The sequence below is a fragment of the Cotesia typhae genome, unplaced genomic scaffold (genome assembly GCF_013202065.1).
Source record: "Cotesia typhae breed Kobodo isofemale line unplaced genomic scaffold, CoteBio_Ctyphae contig_22, whole genome shotgun sequence".
NCBI classification, from domain to species: Eukaryota; Metazoa; Arthropoda; class Insecta; order Hymenoptera; family Braconidae; genus Cotesia; species Cotesia typhae.
Window position 1 is genome coordinate 3,563,331 of NW_027423728.1, and position 21,186 is coordinate 3,584,516.

At 27.9% G+C, this 21,186-nt stretch overlaps 1 protein-coding gene across 2 annotated transcripts in view; it reads left to right on the plus strand.

The window, feature by feature from the left end:
• LOC141523939 (tachykinin-like peptides receptor 99D) overlaps positions 1 to 21,186 on the plus strand; it is a 95,614-nt gene that overhangs the window by 5,326 nt on the left and 69,102 nt on the right. Inside the window, exon 1 of one of the 2 annotated variants that reach the window (XM_074237525.1) lies at positions 3,693 to 3,893. The exons of the other annotated variant lie outside the window; for it this stretch is intronic. The gene's annotated coding sequence lies outside the window, so the exon portion shown is untranslated. Of the gene's footprint in view, positions 1 to 3,692; positions 3,894 to 21,186 lie in introns of those variants that run through there. 2 annotated transcript variants of the gene reach the window in all.

A 21,186-nucleotide genomic window follows, 5' to 3' on the forward strand; every position in this document is an offset into this window, starting at 1 on the left:
AATCAATAAAAATTTTCTTCAGCTAATCCGTGATAACCTTTCTCAAAAAAACAAACGATATTAACGCTTGACAGATCATAGATATTTTTCAGTTCTCGGTATCTGAAAATGGAATGAAAAAAATTAAAACAGAAGCGAGTGATAATTTGAAAATTATACGTTCTCTACATTTTCATTCGTTATCGTTCCATTCTTCCATATTATGTCCTAGTCTATACACCTCCATTCATACATTATATCTGTAATGCAGAAGTACATAATCGTCTTTTCGAATCTCATCAACTCGATTCCACTCGTATCATTTTCTTTTATAATTTTCCATATATTTATCGGTCGATGAAAACGTATGAAATGATAACTAAATTAGGTTTCAATAGAACTCGACTGCGGACGGTTTTTCAATCAGAGAAATTTTCGTAATTTTTTTTTACTTCCTAGCGAGCTTAAAAATGTATCAATAGGGTTATCATGTACGTTAAATAAATAGAAAAATTTTTTGGTTTTTAAAAAGATTTGTTGTTATTCAACAAATGATTTCTTAACTAGGTACAATTGTAATTAATTATAATTTATGGTAATTCACTCTTTGTTAATAAAAATGCAATAAAATTCACTCACAATCAGAGATAGAATAAAAATAATAGTTTTATTTTAATCCATTGTATTTATTTTTATAAACCTGAATTTAGAAAGTTATTTGATATTATGATAAAAGCTTGAGGCCATTGATACGGTTGTCACTAAAATAAAAATAAATAAATAAAAATAAGCACACAGGAAGATTATTTAGTGAGAAAAAACAATCCCAAAAGTGATAATATAATAATGATGACGGGGATGATGATATTTTATCGTTAAGTTTTTCATTCCCTGTCAAATGTCAAATTATTTTATTAATTATTGGGGACGTGTCTCGAGAAAGAACGATAATTGATTTTTAACACGGCTCAGAAATTTGTCGTGACTGTGAAAAATAATGCTAAAAAAAATGTTCTGTAGAATATTGATAATTAAAAAGTAATTAGAATCAGTTTTTCTTGTTAATTTTTATTATAGACAGCCATTTCATTTATTACTCTCTTAAATTAATTTTTCCACAATGTTCTTTTAGTTCAAAGGAAATTTCTTCAGACGGCTAAAAATTTTTTTTTTTTTGCCTGTTTTCATAAGAAATTTCAACATCATTATATTATACGATTTACATATTTTTTAGAACACGAAAATTATGGAATTACAAAAACTTTTTTTTTGTGACAAAATGACTGCTTATTCTGATTAAAAAGAATTTTTTTTAATATTTATTTACTAATAAAATGATCTATTGTCAAATAAAAATTCATAAGATAAACCATTTACTACATACACTCCTCAATAACATTATTAAATTGACCCATCTCAAGTACCCGATCTTGTACATTAAATAATGACCCAATTGCTTTAATGATCCCGATCCAAGATTTCAAGTGGGAACTCAACCGGGTCACTGACAAACATTAGCAAGAAAAACTCATACGGAAGTTTAATTAAATCAATTATACTTCATTTTATATTTCTCCCATTATTATTTATTTACATAACTTTCTTTCATTGCCTATTACGCTTATCACGTATCATTAGAACCCAATTTTCTTCTATTTTAATACCAACTTACTCCAAGGTTCAACCAATAAAAATTTCGTTTATTTTTCCGATTACGATCGCGGTCGGAACTAATGAGCAATTACTTATATTTTCAATCGTTATCTCCAGATGACAATCACAAGTTTTTAATCGATCTTACGTCCGAAAGCCAAAGGAAAGGAAAAAAGTCACCAATTAAACGTCTTTATTGTAAAAAATTTCTTTTCTTTTCTTATAAATTTATTTCCCACTAATAAGATTTGTGCCCGATTAGTTACTGCAGTTATAAGAGTGGTATAATTTATTTGAACAAAATACGAGTCATATTTCAAACATTTAGTGACTAACAGATATTTATTTGTAGATTTAATTATAGATATATCAATTTGACTCAACAAAATATTTATTTTAATATAGTTATAATCGGCATAATCTTATGATTTATGGTAGTAAAAATAGTAATCTTTGTGCTGATAATTTTATTGTGATTTGTGAAATATTCATCCAAATGACTACAAAAAAAAAAAATATTCTATAAATATAAAATCTCATCTGTCAGGTATAACTTCACAATACCAGAATAATAATATTAATTAATTCTCCGGCAGAACTATATAAAAAAAAAACCTAATTTTAATTTTAATGTTTATTTGAAACTAAATGGAATAAAAAAAAAAAAAGAATATGAAGATTGAAATAGAAGTGACTGTTGCTGTGATGAAGAAAAAATAAATTGAAAAATGTCAGTAGCAATTGAACGAGTTGTCATATTCGAGTTTCCAGTGAAACAATTAAAAATTTTATTTGTTTCCAGTAAAAAAAAATCATTAGTGGTAATATAAGAATCGATGACGATTTTAAATTGGAAAATTTTACAGCTCATAAAAAATATTTCGTTGTTATTATTTATTTATTTTTTTGTTTTCAAAAATGAGACGCTATCAATCAACTATACTAGGAATTTCTCAGATGGACATTGTTATTACTTAAATTTTACGAATAATAACAATGATACTTAACAGTAAAATAATTTGCAGATTGGATGGTTTAAAATTAACATTTTAATCTTCTGAAGTGAAATTCTGAGGTAAATTATGTATTTTTTTTATTGAGTAATAATGAAAAATAGTACATGGATATTTTTTTTTCTCAATTTTTATAACTAACATTTTTAACACATTCTCTTTATAATTATTTATGTGTTAAAAAAATTAAAAAACAGCTAATTTCAGTGACATTAAAGTAATTAATTTCATTTAATTAAACGTACTTAGTAATATTAATAATTTATTATCATTTAATTTCTACATTAAGATTTATCAACAAGACTTAAAAACAAAATTATCTTAATGAAAATTTGGTTTTATTTCTAAGAAAGTCAAGTTATTTTGAAAAATATGATCAATAGTTACAAATAAACTGAAGATAAGTTATTTGCAGCATTTGTTAGTATTTTAGCAGATGAAACTTGTTTCAGCTAAATACACATTGATTTTAGTTTAGAAACTCTGTACTCAAATGTTTTTTTGAATTGAACTCTGGAATCACTCGGCTAAAAAAAAAACTCCAGATTTACTCCGTACGCAGAATGGTTTCATTTTTTCATTCTGATACTCTGAGTAACATGAGTGAAAATTCACTCTTAATTTTTTACAGTGCAATAATAATAATAATACCGATCTGTTTTTAAGAAAATAATTTTCATAAAATATTAAAACCTTTGGTAGAATAAGACATTTACTCGAACCGGAAGACTGAATAATGAATTTCACGGAAGATAAAAAATGATAGCGGAAATCGTATCGAGGACGAAGAAGAAAAAAATTAAGAGATGAAAAGTCTTCGAGGGAGTAGATTGTTATGATATCGGCTGACTGTTACAGTTACAATATAATATCACCATTTTTTTTTTTTTTTTATATAAGTTACATATATACCTGCAATTGTCAGCCGACAACGAATACGCGTATCATGATTGTGGGGGCCTGATAGATCGGCGTCTCGCGTACGCGCCGTGTGAGCGCCGCGACGCGCGATCCTCCAACCTCTAGTATCGCACTGACGCGCGTGCTGTTTCCTTCGTCACCGAGAAGCTTGTATTTATATTTACATTCGTAGTTGTATCCGGATTTTTTTCTTATCAATTATTATTCAATATTAACAATAGCGTTATTTGATAATATTATTCCATTGTCTTGTTCTGTGAATTTTTTTGTTAGTTCATAAAAAAAAAAAAAAAAGTAACATTTATTCCATTGTGATATTATATTTCGGTGAGTACTTTTTCAGTACTAAGTTTAATAAAATATATTTCTTCATTAATTAAAAAAAAAAAAATTGTTATTAAATTCCAAAAAAAAATTTCATTATTTTCATGCGTAGTTAACCGAAAGTAAAATTAATTTTTATTTTCATTAAAATTTGAGTCTGAATTATTCTAGTAAAATATTAAATCCCAGTGGTACAATTACATGCTTGTTTTTGTGGCAATAATATGTTTTAATTGATCTGCCGGAATAGCGGAAATAGCGGAACAAATGTTGGCTGACCGCGTATACTCGTAACCACTTATCTCGTAAAAAGTAATAGATACTTTTATTTTTTTATATAAAAAAATTAACTTCGATTCAAGAAGAGTAAATTTTAAATTGAGAAATTTTTCTAAAGAATTTCTTGAATTGATCAAAATTTTTTTTTGTAATTTATTAAATTGATATTTTATCAGTTTATGCACTCGATATATTTACTGGAAAAATTTTTAGAATCAAGATAATATATTTAAAAAAAAATCAAGTTTCATAAAAAGTGATCTCTTATCGTTTTGTACAGCAAAAAAATCTTTTCAATTATCAATTATATTAAAATTAAGTACTATGAACTGTCAATGTAGTTTACTTTGTTCTATTAAAATTCATTAAAAAAATTATAATCTCAATTTACATATTAATGCATTAATTAAATAATTGAACTTTCAAGATTCAATTTTTCTGAAATCCTCAGATTATGGCATATTCACACGAATCGAGTAGTGGTACTATAAAAAGTAAAAAAAAAAAAAAAAAAAATAACTAAATTAAAAAAAAGACCGAGGAACAGAGGTTCTCTTCTCGTTTCGCCACTTTTGTATTATTTTTTCTCCCTGTTAGTACCAAGTGCAAAGTACGAGTGAAAGTAGATCGTGCTAGGGACAGAGACGGGAATAAAATAATTTTTCTTTTTATTTGGTTAATCTATAAATTGAAATCTACCCCACGATACTCGACAGTTGAATAAAATTGATTAACCCTGATTTTTCATATTTCATTTTCTCTTTTTCGGATTATTATTTTTAATGCGTTGGTGAAATATTTATTCCATTGAGAGAGATAAGATTACATTTTATGTATATTAACTAGAATTCGTTAGTTAAATTTACACATGAGATTTTTTTATTTTTAATGAATATTTCATTCCTTCTCTATACATTTTTTACATTAAATTTTTTAAATCTCAACTTTTCATTTAATAATTGAATATAATAAATTTATTTTGAAATCCAACGAATGCATTTGGTCTTATAGCGGAAATTATCAAAAATTTTATCATGTTATGTTTTTGGAGATCAAGTGAATTCAGGAAATAGCATTCATACTAAATTTATATATGTGTATTTATATATATAGATGGGATATAACGCGACTCTATTCATCACGATTTTTATGAAATTCAGCACATCTTTTCTTCCCTTTAGGTAAATATTTTGAACGAGTTTGAAGATGAGCAAAATCGATCGATTGGTTTAGAAATGGTGACCCTTTGAAGTTTTTAAAATAGCGAAAATTGGGATTTCAGTGAATTTATTCGTGAATGTATAAATAAAAAACAACTTGTAAAATAGAACGAATCAATTTTAAAAAATCATTTTTTCCGGGCACCGGAAAGTTTTTTTTTTTTTTTTTTCATTTATTATTAAATCTATAAAGTTACTAAAAATCCCTTTTAAATTTAGTATCGTGATAAAGTATGTAGGTTTATATTTTCATGAGTCATCTAGTCCCAAGCTTGTCACGGATTGATTAATCGCGATAATGGTTACATTAAAATTATTTTAACAACAGTGATCTGTCAATTTATTATTAATTTTCGCTTGTTATTTAAAATTTTTATTCAAAGGTTTAAAATAAATATTTCATTAGTTATTAATCTCACTTTAGTAAAAATTTTTTGAAATTTTGGTATAATTTTTTTTTTAATGAAAAAAAATTGGAGAGTTTTTTTTGGAGGCTTTTGGAGAATTTTTGGAAATTTAATGACATTAATAATAATATCAATAATAAAGTTTTTTATGATTTAACCCAAATAACTGAATAGAGTGTGTAAAGTGTCGGAGCAACGATGACCGATAATACTAAAACCGTAAATACAATCTATGACGGGTGATTAAAATAATAGTATGACGAATGTGCGACTCCGCTTGCGGATTAATTAATTATAACAATATACATCTGAGAATTGCTTAGTTTAGTCGATTGGTAGTTTCTCATTTATGAAAATAATAATAATAATAATAATAATAATAATAATAATAATAATAATAATATATATATGAATAAAAAAAATTATGCAGATTAATTATGAAATTAAAATTTAAATAAACAGTTGGCAATAAATCGGTCGCAGATGAATTTTTTTGATGCACAGTATTTATAGTAACTTTTTATTTCCAGTTTCAAATCAGATAAACTCAAATAAACGATTTATTACTGCATGCTATCTCAAATATTTAACTTGTCACCGTTTATTTTTTATCTATTCTTTTAATATTTTTTATTTAATATAATACGAACTGGAAAATATTTTTAAAATGCAAATACATTTTATCACCCATTGAATATAATAGTTGCCTTTTATTACTTAACTTTTATATACACTGTGTACTATGCGTATTTTTATTTTTTATTTACATATGTATAGCGACAATAAAAGAATAATCATAAAAAAAATATATATTTTTTTTTCTCTTTTTCGCTATAAATAGACTCAGCGAATGTTACATGTTCATGGTAATTCGCTTTTTGAGATAATAATTTAATATCCTGATAAATATTTATTCTTTTAACCACTGAGAATATTTCTTTAATATCCGACTGTTAAAAGGTTTTTATGTTTTTTAAACTTTATTTCTTTGATGTTTTTTAGTAATTACAATATTACGAATATTGACAACTGCATGTGTATTTATAATTTTGTAAAAAATAAATTGTAGCAATGAAATTTTTTTCTACCACAAATCGATAGTAATTGTTTTAACTGGAATTCAATAAAACAATTTTTTTTTAATTGCACGTACTGGCAATATTGTTTTGATTGAGAAAAAATAGATTAATCTTAAATCAATAATTTTGTAATTCAATTTTAGTACAAATAAAAGTATTGTACAAGCTTATTAAATTAATTTTACAGCACAGAAATAATGGTTTTGAGTTATGTGTACTTAAAATTTTTCATTTGATTTTAAATAATTTTCTTAAGGATAAATTTCTTGAATTTTCAGTAATTAGATGAAAGAATTGTTATATTTTAAATATAAAATAGTAACTATTACTATATTAGGAAGGTATTGAAGATTTTATCAGTTATTTTGAAAATCACATTGTGAAAAAAAATTTTTTCTTAGCGATTTTAAAAACATGTAATTAAAATATCGATTTAAATGTAATTATTCACTTTTATGCTGGTGTCGCGATCAATAACCAATATTCTGTAGTTACCAATATTTCATGGTTATATCGTAATTCATTTACATATAATTATAATAATGAAATCTATATAACATGGGACTGAGTAGTACTGTACATAGCTTTAATTGCTATGTATTACAGTGACATTTACTCTTTAGTTAGTTACAAAGTAACACAGTAATTTTTATTACAGAAATAGAAATAAATCACATTTTATGGGGTAGTATCACTTACGACCTTTAAAAAAGCGACTTTATAAAAAAAAAAAAAAAAAAAAATTTGGTGCACAGAAAAAAAATTAATTTGACTTGAAATAATTTTTTTTTTAATTCAAAAAATTGTTTAAGCACTTGGAAGAATTTTAAAAATTTCTTGCGCGACGTAAAATATTTTCTTAAATTATAAAATCTTGGAGTGAGGAAAAAAAATTTTTTTTGGCTAGTAAATTTTCTATTTTCACTAAATAGTAAAATTAATTACATGAAGATTGGCACAAAAATGAAATTTTATTAGAAAATTAATAGAAAGTACCCGTAAAAAATCCTGCAGCTAAAATGTATAAAATAGAACTTAAATAAAAACGTGTCAATAATTATAGCTTAAAAAAAATGAAACAAAAAGAAAAAAAATGACAACATGTGATCTTTATTGTATTTTTGCTTCCAATCAAATGGATGTGTTGTTAGATAATTTTCAAAGTATGACATTTGATGTGTAGGCGTCGTAGTCGCATTGATAATGTGTGACATGGCATGCTACACATGCTATGTATATATATATATATATATATATAGTTGTTAGAAATAGAATATCGTGCTATGTGTGTATTCCACGGCCTAACACACAACATATTTCCTGATATATCTATTGTGTATTACTATTACCATTATGTGGTATTGACGTTATTTCCTCAAAGCAAAGTTATTATTGTTTCCTCAAGAGATTTAATGTCAATTTGACGCAGCTCTTTATGCTACTCAGTCGCTTGCCTGTTTTAGTTGGTACGCTGGTCGCTCCGAGCCGTCGAATTGAGTCAGCATCATTTTAGCTGTAATAATCGCGCGTCGATACTACAAGGCATATTTCATTTATATTCGATGGATTCATTATTCTTGTTAGACCGGAAATCGCCACTAGTAATATCCGTTGCTTTACATGTTAAACGTCGTCAAACGAGACCTTTATCTAATAATTTTTTCTCCAACATAAATAAGCCTTAACGTTACACATAAATTACTATTATTGTTACTGATAATAAAAATTTGATTAATTTTTCATCAATAAAATTTTTTTATATTGGTCAAAGTGAAAATTTTCTTCAGTTTCAAGTCATTGTTTAATTTTTTTTTCAAGTTTTGAACTAGTTCGATATGAATTAAAAATTTTTTACAATTTTGAATTTGTTTGAAATAAAAAAAAAAATTCTTTTTCAGGGTGATGTATAATTAAATTATTTAAATGAGTAATTCCTTTGAAATTTATAAGCTAATTTATGATTTATATTTCTCTCCTGGCAATCAGTGATAAAGCTTTTACTCAAATATTAGCTTTAATTGAGAATAATTTCATGGACTGGCAGGTACTCAAATAAATTACTGACCAGCTTTGAATATAATACGTATTTACAAATAACTTTTCCCTTAGTTATCATATTTACTTTAATACTTTGTTTGAATTTAAACACTTCTCAAAGATTAATAATAACCCTTTTAGTCGTAATGGAATTGAAATTCTTTTTATCTTCAACTTCCTGTAAATTAAAATGTAATCAATTATTGTCTTTTTTTTTTCTTAATGACACTGTGTGAGGGATTTTGTTTTAACTTTTTTTATAAAAATATATATGGTTCAAAAATTCCCAAAAATTTTTATTTTCTGTTTGTATTTTAAAGAAAATGTACTTGAATAATAATTTGAAAACTTTTTGATTAAATTGAATTAATTTTTTTTTCCAATCTAATGACTGTTAACGGTTAAGTCCATGAAATTTTGATTTTGATTAAAATAGTCGCGTAAAATAAAATCAAAAGCTCAGAAATCTCGAGCCGATTTGTAGTTGTCCAAACGCCGTATTTTATTTTTTCAGCCAATATAAAAAAGAATAGAAGTAATAGTCTGAAAAAGAAGGTGAAGAAAGTGAGAAAAAGGGACTGGACCGGTGATGGGAATGGTGATAGAACGTATAACAATCGGGAGGTAAATTTTTCTACCTTTTTTTTTTGACATTCACCATCACCGAGAGCGGCAGAGCTGAGAGAAAAGAGAAAATGACTTACTTTTTTTTGGGCTTTATTATTGAGAAATAGTTAAGGTCTCCTTGTCTAGTCTGACCTGACATAAAAATCAAAGAGAATTTTTTGAGCGTATTCTAAAATAATATTTTTTTTTTCGTGAGAAGACTGAGACAAAGTACAAACTGCATCAACAAATTGTTATTATAGTTGATGTTCATGTTTTATGTAGTAAGCTCAAAGCTTCTATACATCAATGCACTCCGCTCTGTAGCTTACATACGATACGATACCTCCGTTATATTCTTCATTCTACATTGCTACGCCCAGCAAATGTTATTTCTCAACGTAATAAGATTTTAACATGCCAAAGAAATATATTAAAATCTAAAAGTAACATCCGTCTTACCTTCAGCTTCAATCTTAAATATTTATTGTCATTTGATAGGAATTTTATCCAATTACTTGTGCTTTTACAATTTAACTTCTATTTTATTTAATTATCGAATATTTTTCCCGCGACGGTAATAATTGATTGTTCTAGGAGAATTAATTGGTGATTGCTTAATTTAACCGTGAATAATGAATTGTGATCGTCAGGACATAAATTAACGCGTGGCTTGTTTAGTTGTATTAAATTATACATAATTTTAGCAAATCAAGGGTCAGAGATTGAATGTCCTAATTGATTGTTCGATCTGTTGAGTGCAGAGTATAAGTGGATAACATATGTAAATAAATTTATTTGTATTGTGTGTTATACGTTTATAGCTGCGCTGCACATTTTATAGCATTATTATGTCAATAATTCGTTTGTTCGCTTGTCAATTTAGTCAATAATCAGCGGGATACGCGATTGAAAATGGAAATAATTTTATTAAGTGAGAATTAAATAATTAGTAGGTCGTTAATAAGCTACTGAAATTCACACATTACATTTATACAAAAGATTTGTAAATAATTCAATGAGGGGTTATATGCGATTGGGAATAAAAAAAATTTTTTTTTTTCGTAAATTTTAAACGCATTTTTCTCCAAACGGTTTTGATTGGAAAATATTTCCATCTGACATTAGATTCATTTTTCATTCATAGAGAGAGATCAGATTTATTTTTCCGACCGGAGGATCTTGGGTTCAAGTCCCAGTTAGGTTAAATATTTTCCAATTTTTTTGATATTTTTTTTATAACTTTCAAAGAATTTACATTAAATTTTTCATGAAAATTTAAAAATTCTTAAGAATACAAAAAATTCCAACGTCCATAATTTAAAAGTTTAGAGCTCTTATTGAAATATTTAGTGAGCTTGGAAGCCAAATTAATAACAAATACCAAACAATTCTCTGCGGACGTTGGTGTTAATATTGATGTGCCAGGATTTAAATTTCCAAAGTGCCTCAAGTAACTATTAAATCAATTATTTATTAACTAGTACATCGGCCCCACGGTCAAGTGCTAGCTAAAGTTTACTCACTAAATATTTTAGATACTAGTTTTAAATTGAATTTCACTCTCAATAAAATCATTGATAATTAATAAAGCAATGCAATTGAAGTGTTTAATAGTATTTCATCGCCACTTAAATTATTTTCATTAGTATTGACTATTTAATGATCATGCTTTAGTATCGCTTATTCAGTTTCTTAATTTTTAATTATAAAACTTTAATTTAATTCCTTTTATTTACTTACATAAGAACAAAAAATTCATGAGCTTTTTATAATTAAAAAAATAATGAAAAAAAATTCAACAGGTTTTCTATGCTTCTATTAAATTCATTCACGTTTCATTCACTTTTTTTTTTTCACTTTCGAAAATATTTGTTCCGTGAAAATAAAAATAAAATGTCACTTTTTATTTTTTATGTTTAAATCACTTTTTATGATGAAAGTAATTATGAAATTGATTAATACTCAGTTGTATGAATAAATTTATTTTAAAATTAAAATCGTGGAAAAAATTTTTAAACAAAACTTTTACTATAAAATTAATTGACTTTTTATTTTAAAAATAAAACAAATTTTTCTTCTCTCATAAAAAATTAAAGGCTGAGATTTAAAGCATTATTTTTTCAAGTTCCTTCAATATTTATACAAAAAATATTTCCACGCTTCAATAACCGATTTTTTTTTTTATCTGAAAAGAAAAAAATCTTAAATAAACTTCTCTGATTACACGAATAGATAAATTAGCTTATGAAATGCAAAAAATATACCGTCAGTAACTCGATTTAATAAATTTTTAATTCCACCAATTTAATCATAAAAATATAGTCGTTAATTAAGAAGAAGCTGTTGATAATCTAATTAATTAAGAATAATAATTGAATAAATAAAGGTCTTTTTTTTTTCTTTAGGGTAAAAAGTTTAAAAAAACTGATTCAAAGTTTATAAAAATAATTGTTCAAGTTTACTCATAATAGGTTATAATATTAAAGTCCATTCTACAGGGAAATAGAGACGAAGATAGAGATAACTAAACTCACGTAAATAAAATTTGTTCGTCATGATATGCGCGTACGTGTATAAAATAGAGAAGATAAAGAGGATACTTTAACCTCTTTATTATTGTTGTTGTTATTTTTTTATTCATATCACTTTCTCTCTCACGCGAGTTGAATCCGCTGGCTCTTAACTCGCCGCTTAAATTACTATTTTTTTACCTTTCACCCGGCAGACTAAAAAGTTTTTTTCTTTAAAAACGAAATAAAGTTAAAAAAGTTTAATTAGCTAGATTAACTTTACTGTTTTACACACGACAAAACAGGCGATAACTCATGCGGTATAAATTCGCGATTTAACTAAAACATTTACGATGATAAATATTATTTTATCGTACATGGGGTTTTAAATTTGATGCAACATTTTTAATTAAAAAATAACAATATAAATTAACGATCTTGAAGTCATTTTTTAATTCAATTTATCAGATTAAGGGGGATAGCCACTGTGACGCTGGAAAAAATAGGCAATTTTCGGGAATTTTTTTTACTAGGATAATAAAGGAATTTGGGGATCGGGTTTTTTTTGTTTTATAAAGTATATGTTGAGGATAATTCTCCTAAATTTTTATTCAAAAATATTTTGTTATCACAAAGTTATAAACATTTTTGTAGAGCACCAAAAAAATTTCCCCCTCCATTGCCGGTACTGTAACTCAAAAACGGATTATCTGAAACAAAAAAACCAAACGGCATTTTAATCTATAGGAATGTCGCTATCGTCGCACGTAGGGGATTTTGAAAATTTTGATTTGAGAAAAAATGGCGCCATATTGAAAATTTTTTCGTCTTTTTCCTCATTTTTTGGACTCAAACAGCCTTAAAAAATCTTAAAAATTAAAATTTTCAAAATCCTCTACGTGCGACGATAGCCACTAAGTAGACGAATACGGGGAAACAAAAAAATTGAGAATCGGTTCATATTTACGAAAGTTACAGTACCGGAAAGTTTGAAAAAAGTCGTTTTGAGAAAAACGCGAGTAAAGTTTTAAGAAGATTCTCGCAACTTTAAAATCTAGTCTTTCACAAAATATTCATACTCACATCAAACTATCAAGTCCTGGGCCATATGAGGGTTCTTCCTCCTTATCTTTAGTATTGACCTTGACTTTTTTATTTTTTTACTGGCCGTTTCCATGTGGCTTTCAGCAGCTTTAACCCGAGTAGCGTCGCGCTCAGCGCAGTATGAGTAGAGTGTTGGTCCTACTTTAACATCGAGATTCTCTAATATCTTCAGAGTTGCTAGAGCCCCATCATTGAATGTAATTGTTGAAATATATAAAGCTATTTCAACAATAAGGGAATAAGAAGAATTTGTTTTTGGGGCGAGCTGCCACACTAATGCATTGAAGCTTTCATTATTATTTTGTGTAAACCCACCGACACATCGTTCCAATAACTCTGGATTCGATAGATCTTCATAAATCGGTATTAAAGCTTCCGCAATATCTGCAGGAAGTGGTGGTTTTTCAACTAATGAGTCCAAAGTATTTGTTGCCACAGCTTTTTGAAATTGACACCACGAATTTGCACCTTCAGGACAAAGAAAATGCTGCGGATCTTCGGGTGATGAAAACTTGTGATAAAATGTTTGCCAAATAGCATTATACATCTCATCAACATCATTAGAATGACGTCTGATTGCTAAACCATAATACTTTGTAAATTCATTAATTGCTTTGTCCGTTAATCGACCTTTCCCACCTAAACTTTTCTGTGTATTTTCTTCTTTTCCTGTTTTTGTCTTCTTGTTAGTTCGTTGCTTCTTCAAAGCCCTTAGTCGACTGCCCATTCGTTTTTGCACGTGATTAATACATTCCTTTTTTTTATCTTCACCATGTCCCCATACGGTTTAGCATCACAAATATTTTTATACGTTTTAGTGTCACCATCACCTATATAGTTTACATACTTAACGTTATGTAATAACTCTGATCGCATAAACATCTCTTTTATTCCATCTACCTCCATTTGTCCAGAAGAATTTTCATGGTTTATTGGACAGTCTAGAGCATGGTCTTGCATAAATTGATCGTATTCAGCTGTTCCTTTTTTGAGCTCATTAGCGCACACATCTTACAATAACTGGATTTCATACTTACATCTACGATTTTGCCAGTGAAGTAACCAATTAGAGAAGATATACCAAATGAAGATTTAAACCCTCTTTTCTTCCAACTACCGTCACCGGAGACAGAAATTCCAGGAATGTCATTGGATTTTAAATGCTTGCAGGTTTCTTGGATTTCTTCTTTAGCAGCTTTTTCAACACTAAATCACAACAGTTTCTAGCTGCATTTCTGATTTGTGTGACCAGACGATCGTAAAAGCTATGGAACATTGGTCGTGGTAAATCCATGAAAGCACAAAATCTTTCAGCTCCAGATAACCCAATACCAATTATCCGCATTGCAAAGATGAAACGGCGATTAATTTCATACGCATTCTTGATGAGTGGACATGAATTTATCAAAACTGGATCACATTTTTGCAATTCACAACTAGTTTAAAACCTAATCCTCGAATACTTGTCTCAGTAAAGTTTACATCACCACCACACTTTTTACACGATACACAGCCACTTAGTAAATTAAATATCGAAAAAAATTTATAATTTTGTAGCTAATACTCGAATCAATTGTACAATCAGATTTTTGTGATAATTTCCTCTTGGAAGCACTATCACGTCGTTGAGAGCCAGTATTTTTTCAGTTTCATATCTGTTGAGCGGTCGATTAAATTTTTTCCTGTCGTTTGGCAGTTTTCTTTCGTTTTTTAATAACTTTACTTTGTTTACGATCCATTATTTAACAAATTTTTTTGTTAAATAAACAAAAAAAAAGATCAGAAGATTTAAAAAAATAAGTAAGTAAACAATAACGAGTACACTAAGAAACTCAATAAATTAAAGAACGAGTGTGTATTCATACAAAACAACTAAACTATGAGGTACAGTATCTCAACAATAAGAAAAAATATACGTTAAAAGTCAAATAATTGTAACGGTTGACAATCGTGAGGGAAAACAATCGCCAACCCGTACGAATCAAAGACGGAGCGAGCAGGCGACGTTTTCGTCGAAGCGCCGCGCGTAAAACGGTCAATCGACGCGCTCTTATAAAAATGACTATAACTCGAAAACTATTCGGAATTTTTCTATAAAATTTGAAATACATAATTTTGAATATATAAACTTCAGTTTAATGAAAAAAAAAAAAAAATTTTTTTTCCGAAATTTTACAGTGGCTATCCCCCTTAATTTTTTTACAAAATGAAATTTAAGGTTCGGAGATTCGCAAGGTAAAGGAAATCTGAGCGACGCGGAATTTCATTATTCAATTTACGTTTGAAGCCTAGTGTAGTTAAAAAGCCCTTTATTGTTGTAGTGTAATTCACGAGAAAGTTAAACAGAATGTATTGTTTTAATTAAAATTGAATGATATTTCTTATTCTAGAAGAAGCACTTCAAATGTTGACTGTTGAAAACTTTAATTAGTTGATTTATTTATAGAAAATAAGTTGTGATCTTGACTTGATACTCTGAAGGTCCTTAATTGTTTTTTTTTGTGTAATTGTAGAAGTTTATTTTTTTAATAATAAATATCACTGAATTTTTTTAATTTATTCTAAAACTTTGATTAAAAATAGAAATTGCAAGCCGGATATTGTATCATTATAGAAAATATTGTGTTTGAATGAATATTAGTGTTTTAAATGTGAAACCATGTCTTAAAAAAATTAGATTTAACTTTAGTAAGATTAAATTTTCAATTAATATGTTTTTGAAGGTCATTTAACTTAAAAATTTATCTATACTAAAAATTAAAAAATAATTCTTCTTATTGATTTTTCACCGGTAAATTGTAGTCAAAACTAACAACACTTTTCCGTGCACTGATAGAAAAACAATCTTGATTCAAGAAACTTTTTTTCTTCAAAATTTGGACTCTTGAAACTAGATATAGATATATTTCTTTTAAGAATTTTTGTCTCTAGGTTCATGATAGGCGATAATATTGATTCAAGATGTTACCGATTTGTGATAAGAATGGATTTTTTTTTGAGTCATTAATTTACTTATTTCCAAGAAATAATTTTTTTTCGGTATAACAATTAAAGACTATTTAGTTTTTGAAATATACTTTGATGAATTATTTTAAGTTTTTTAAACGATAATGTTATTTTGGTTGAAAAAGTAAATGTATCGATTGAAAATAATATAGCTCTTAAGCCAAGAAAATCTAAATCAAGACAAGAAATTCTTAAAGCAAAATAATTATTTGTCTTCCAAAATAAATTCTTGGATCACGAAAATATCTCTTGAGTCAACATAAATTTTCTATCAGTGTGTGTTTTTACAATGTAGCCATGAATAATTGTTCAAAGATTTTTAATAAGATTAGGAATTGCCCAACATCTTACAATTACTGAGATTTTCACGGTAATTTTCATCACAGAGATTTAGCATATTTAAAAAAAAAAAATCTTCCAAGATATCAATTGTCTGATTGTTAAAAATATTTTAGTTTAAATTGCCCCGAAAATAAATCAATTTGACACAATGTAAGTAAACAGTCGCGATACATCGTATCTCAGCGGATAAATAAGAAAATTCAAAAGTTGACTAGCAATAAATAAAAGTCTGTAGACATAAACATTATGGGTGTATCAGAATATCCTGAGGGCGTGAGGCGAGAAACGTCTGCGTGAAGTGTAATTGAAAGCGAGAGGGTGTGGATGCTAAACATCAAGAAAAGGATACATAAAAAGCTAAATATCTATCTATACATACATATACATCGTACATATACTTACAGATGATAGATAAATGGGTCGAGAATATAGTCGAGTGCTGTACAAGTTTTTGCTGGAAAGAAGTAAGAGATAAAACTTACGGAAGTTTGATGCACGACTGTCTGAGTGGTACCACATGTGGGATTAAGTCCACAAACATGGGAAACTCCACGAATAAGACATGCATGTGTAGGTATTATGTATAAACTGGGTAGTTCAGTGGATAACGATAAATCTTAGTATCACGAAACACAAAAGTTTGTCTCAGCTGTTTGTGTCTTGGATTGTAATGTATTGTACGTATTGTCGCAGCTGCAGAATTTGTAAAAATTAAAATATTTAAATTAAATACTGTGAAACATTTTATTCAGATTTAATGTTACACTACAAATCTGCCGAACGCATTAATGAGATTATCCACCTGTTTTTAAGACAGCTCTCTAATCATTCTCAACTTCTCAGATGTATAAAAAATTAAACATGCCAGTGGTCAGTTGAATTACAGTTAATTCTAACGAAGTTTTATGCAATTATAATTTTAACAAAATTTTATACAATTGGTTGAATATTATTTGTAGAAAATTAATTACACATTTAATGTTATTAAACTAAAATCTAGTTATTTTAAAATATAAAACCTATGAAATATTTAATTGTAATATTCTTAATAGAGTTTTATTTTTAATGAATTTTTCCTTAAAAAGTATTACTTTGATTATAATACGGTCCAGTAATTTTTCTCGTGAATTTAACCCTCCGTAGGGCACCCCTCAAAAACTCCCGAGATCGAGCTCAGGCGTGTTCCTAATAAGCTCAGCTCCGAAAATTGATAGTTACAATTTGTCTAATGAATATTACAATATATTATATATTTTATCTAAAACAAAAAAAAATCAAAAGACAAAAATTTCCATTTGTCGAAATTTTTTTTTGGTGAGCATATAAGATAAGCCACCCTACGGAGGGTCAACAGTATATTTTACAGCAAATTTTTTTCCGTGTGAACTGATATTTTATGCAAGTGTATGATTTCGATCTTTATGTATTCCGGAATCGGAAGTCGTAAATAGATTTTTGAAGGCTTTATTCGGAAATTGGATCGATGACAAGGATACAAAGTAGTTTTGAGTTGCTTTGAAGTATTCGATATTGGTGGTTAGTTTGATATTGGGTGTAAGGGAGATTGCGCACTGATTTGTGATTTGCGGACATTATTTGAGTATTTCTGTATTTTGCTTGTCATTATCCGAGGCTTAATTATGGGTATCTATGAGCTACACTTTATTCTGTTATAGTATATAGTAGATATTAGTTTAAACTATTCAACTTGTTCACCAAACAATTTTAGTCATGCAAAGAATTGATAGTTTTACGAAAAGCCAATACAATAAAAGGAAAAATTGAACGCTTGATTTTTTTTTTTTTTTTTAAGAATAAAATGCTTTTCAGACAAGATTTTTTCACTGAAAATTCAGAATTTATTAAATTTTTGCTGTCCATCTCAAGAAATTTCCTCGGAATTTATTAAATTTTTCGCTAACAACTGCGCGAAATATTCAACCCGAACAATAATAACAATAATGATTATTTTCATTGTCAAATTGCTGAAATTCAATATAGTTCTCTGAAGGCGCGAATTTACCGTTAGAAACACTGAATTGTTTCGATATCACGTGCCTGCATTTTCTCACCGTACTTTGTTGTTCCTTCAAATTTCTGAGAAATACTGAATAGCGAACAATAAATTCCTTGACGTTTCATGAAAAATTATCCGAAATAGATTTATCATATAAATTTTCCGAAGACAAAATTTTCTTTATCCTCTTAATTAAAATGATTTATTTCTGGTATTTGAAATGAAAAAAGTTAAATTTCCAAATAAAATAATTCATCATGCCGGAACAAATGAAGAAATTAAATTAAAATACAAACTTTTATTTTTTATTGCTAAAAAATATATCTTCAAACTTTGTGGTGATAAAAATGAAAGACTTGATGCATTAAAAATGATGTAAAATAGAATTCATAAAATAAAATGATGTAAAATAGAAAAAGGTAGTTTATAGTATATATCGTAATGATTATGAACTAGAGCAGCAGCACCTAACCAGTAAAGTGTAGAATATAATTTTAAAAATAAAGTAAAAAATAATCTTTGATGTTTTCCGTAAAGTCCCATTTTTAAAGACGTCCCTTTTAGTTGTCCCGTCTTGAACAACATACCGCATGAGCCTCCTCGAGGAATTTTATCATGTTCCAACTTAGCTCGGATGTCCCTCAACTCATCTACTTTTACTCACTATATACTTTCTCTCTCTTAACTTAAGAAAGTCTTGTTTTTTTTCATAGCGTCTTCTTAGCCTGGATCGATGCTAAAACGTACTCAACTAAAAGTTTGCTGCAAGCTACAGCCATACTTTATCTTTCCTATCTTTCCGTCTCTTCTCCTTCCCTATTTAGCTTTTTTCTTCATTTTTATTCAGCATATTTTTTTATTTACCTCTACTACTGTCCTCCAGCTATCACTTTTTTAGTTTCGTCAACAAGCCCGGCAATCTTTTATTTTCCAGTGGAATTTTTTCACCATATTTTTCTGTTTATTTTTCCAGCATACGGCTCTAAAATTCATTACTCTTTTTACTATAATTTATCTCTCGGCAGTCATCCGTGGTTTGCCTTTACGATTATCACCTGCTTCTTTAAACGCGTACAAGTCCCACTTTGATTTGAAAATATTCATGTCAACCAAATATTTATATTTATTTTGACGATTTAAAAAGTGAAACGTAATAAAATTTTTTATCACTCGTTTCAGGGAAATTTTTTTTCTTTAATTCACTGTTAAACTCACGAGAAAAATTACTGGACTGTTTTACAATCATGAAATGCATAACGACGCTGCTTTACCATTTATTATTATAACAGTAATACTTTTTAAAGTTTATCTCACTAAAATTTACCAGACTCGACGATAAAATAAAAGAAAATTTTAATGAGAATATTATAATTATATATTTTATAGGTTTCATATTTAAAAAAATTTAGATTGTTTAATTAATTTTTTTTATTCAATTTAGTTTAATTAAACATAACTTCAGAAAATGTCAAAGTTTGATCCGCTTTGGTGGTTCAAATGTGCAATCTTATCTTGTTTGTTGTTTGTGTGTATCACATATTCATGTACACACAAGTGAAGTTGAAGTTTAAGTTATATGAGTTCGAATTAGACCAAGACGTTTGTAAGCAAATGCGGGGATGTAACTAGTAAGTAGTATAACAGTTAAGTTGCTTAACAAATAAAAGTATCAAAGTATTGAGGCAGACATTCACATTAAAGATCAGACACTCAAGGTTGTCAAGTCGATTCCGACGACCGTGAGTTACCTCGAAGGAGTTCTGTCCTTTCCAATCCGGCATTTGCCCTCAGATGAGCAATCCAGAGATCCCTCAGGAAATTTCAGTTACATTCTACAAATAGTCGAGTTTTTATTTGGTTTTAAATTATACGACAGTATAACTTTTTTTTTTTCCACTTAGGATTTTATTTCTTGGCTATTTGAGGTAATTCGACTCCGAAAAAGAAATAAATATTTTTAGTGCTGCAGAAATAAGATCACGTAGGTGTGAAATTTTTTTTTAAGAACAAATTTATTTTCTTAAATCTGTAATGTCATTGATTTTTTTTTCAATACACCATAAAAAATCATAATTACTTCTGAAAACTTGGTCGATTCAACGTTTAATAATTGATACGATGAAACTTTTTCCCACTACTAAAAATTAACAATTGTGTACTGAAAAAATCATGACAAAAAAACATTGCAGCAGATAAAAAATAATTAAAACAGAAATAAAATAGAATCTGACAGCCGATATCGATTTTGTGGTATAAAATAGATGCGTTAACGTCCACAGTTAAGCTTCGAGAGCAATCAAACATCCACAATAATTCCAATAGATGAATCAGCGGTATTTGTCCCACTAAATTAACTCTTGCAGTTCCGTAAATCACTTTTATGCCAAAACAATAAACAACTAAGCAAACAAATGGAGGAATCAATGAATAAATTAATGAATGCTAAGACGACGTAAATAATTTATCTGAAGACTGAAAGGATAATAAGCCCCATAGTATCTCTCCAGAATTTTAAGACTAGCACTAATAGTAAATAGTCGACCTCATAGTATGCGTTTCTCAGTGAAGTGCTGCGGAAAGTTGCTCAGCGATGCAGGGAACGATCGTGTTTTCAGCAAAGACTGGCCTAATGGCTAGGGTAGTGTTGAGAGTTCAGACCCAAGTAAAATAGTGTGGGGAGAAGTTT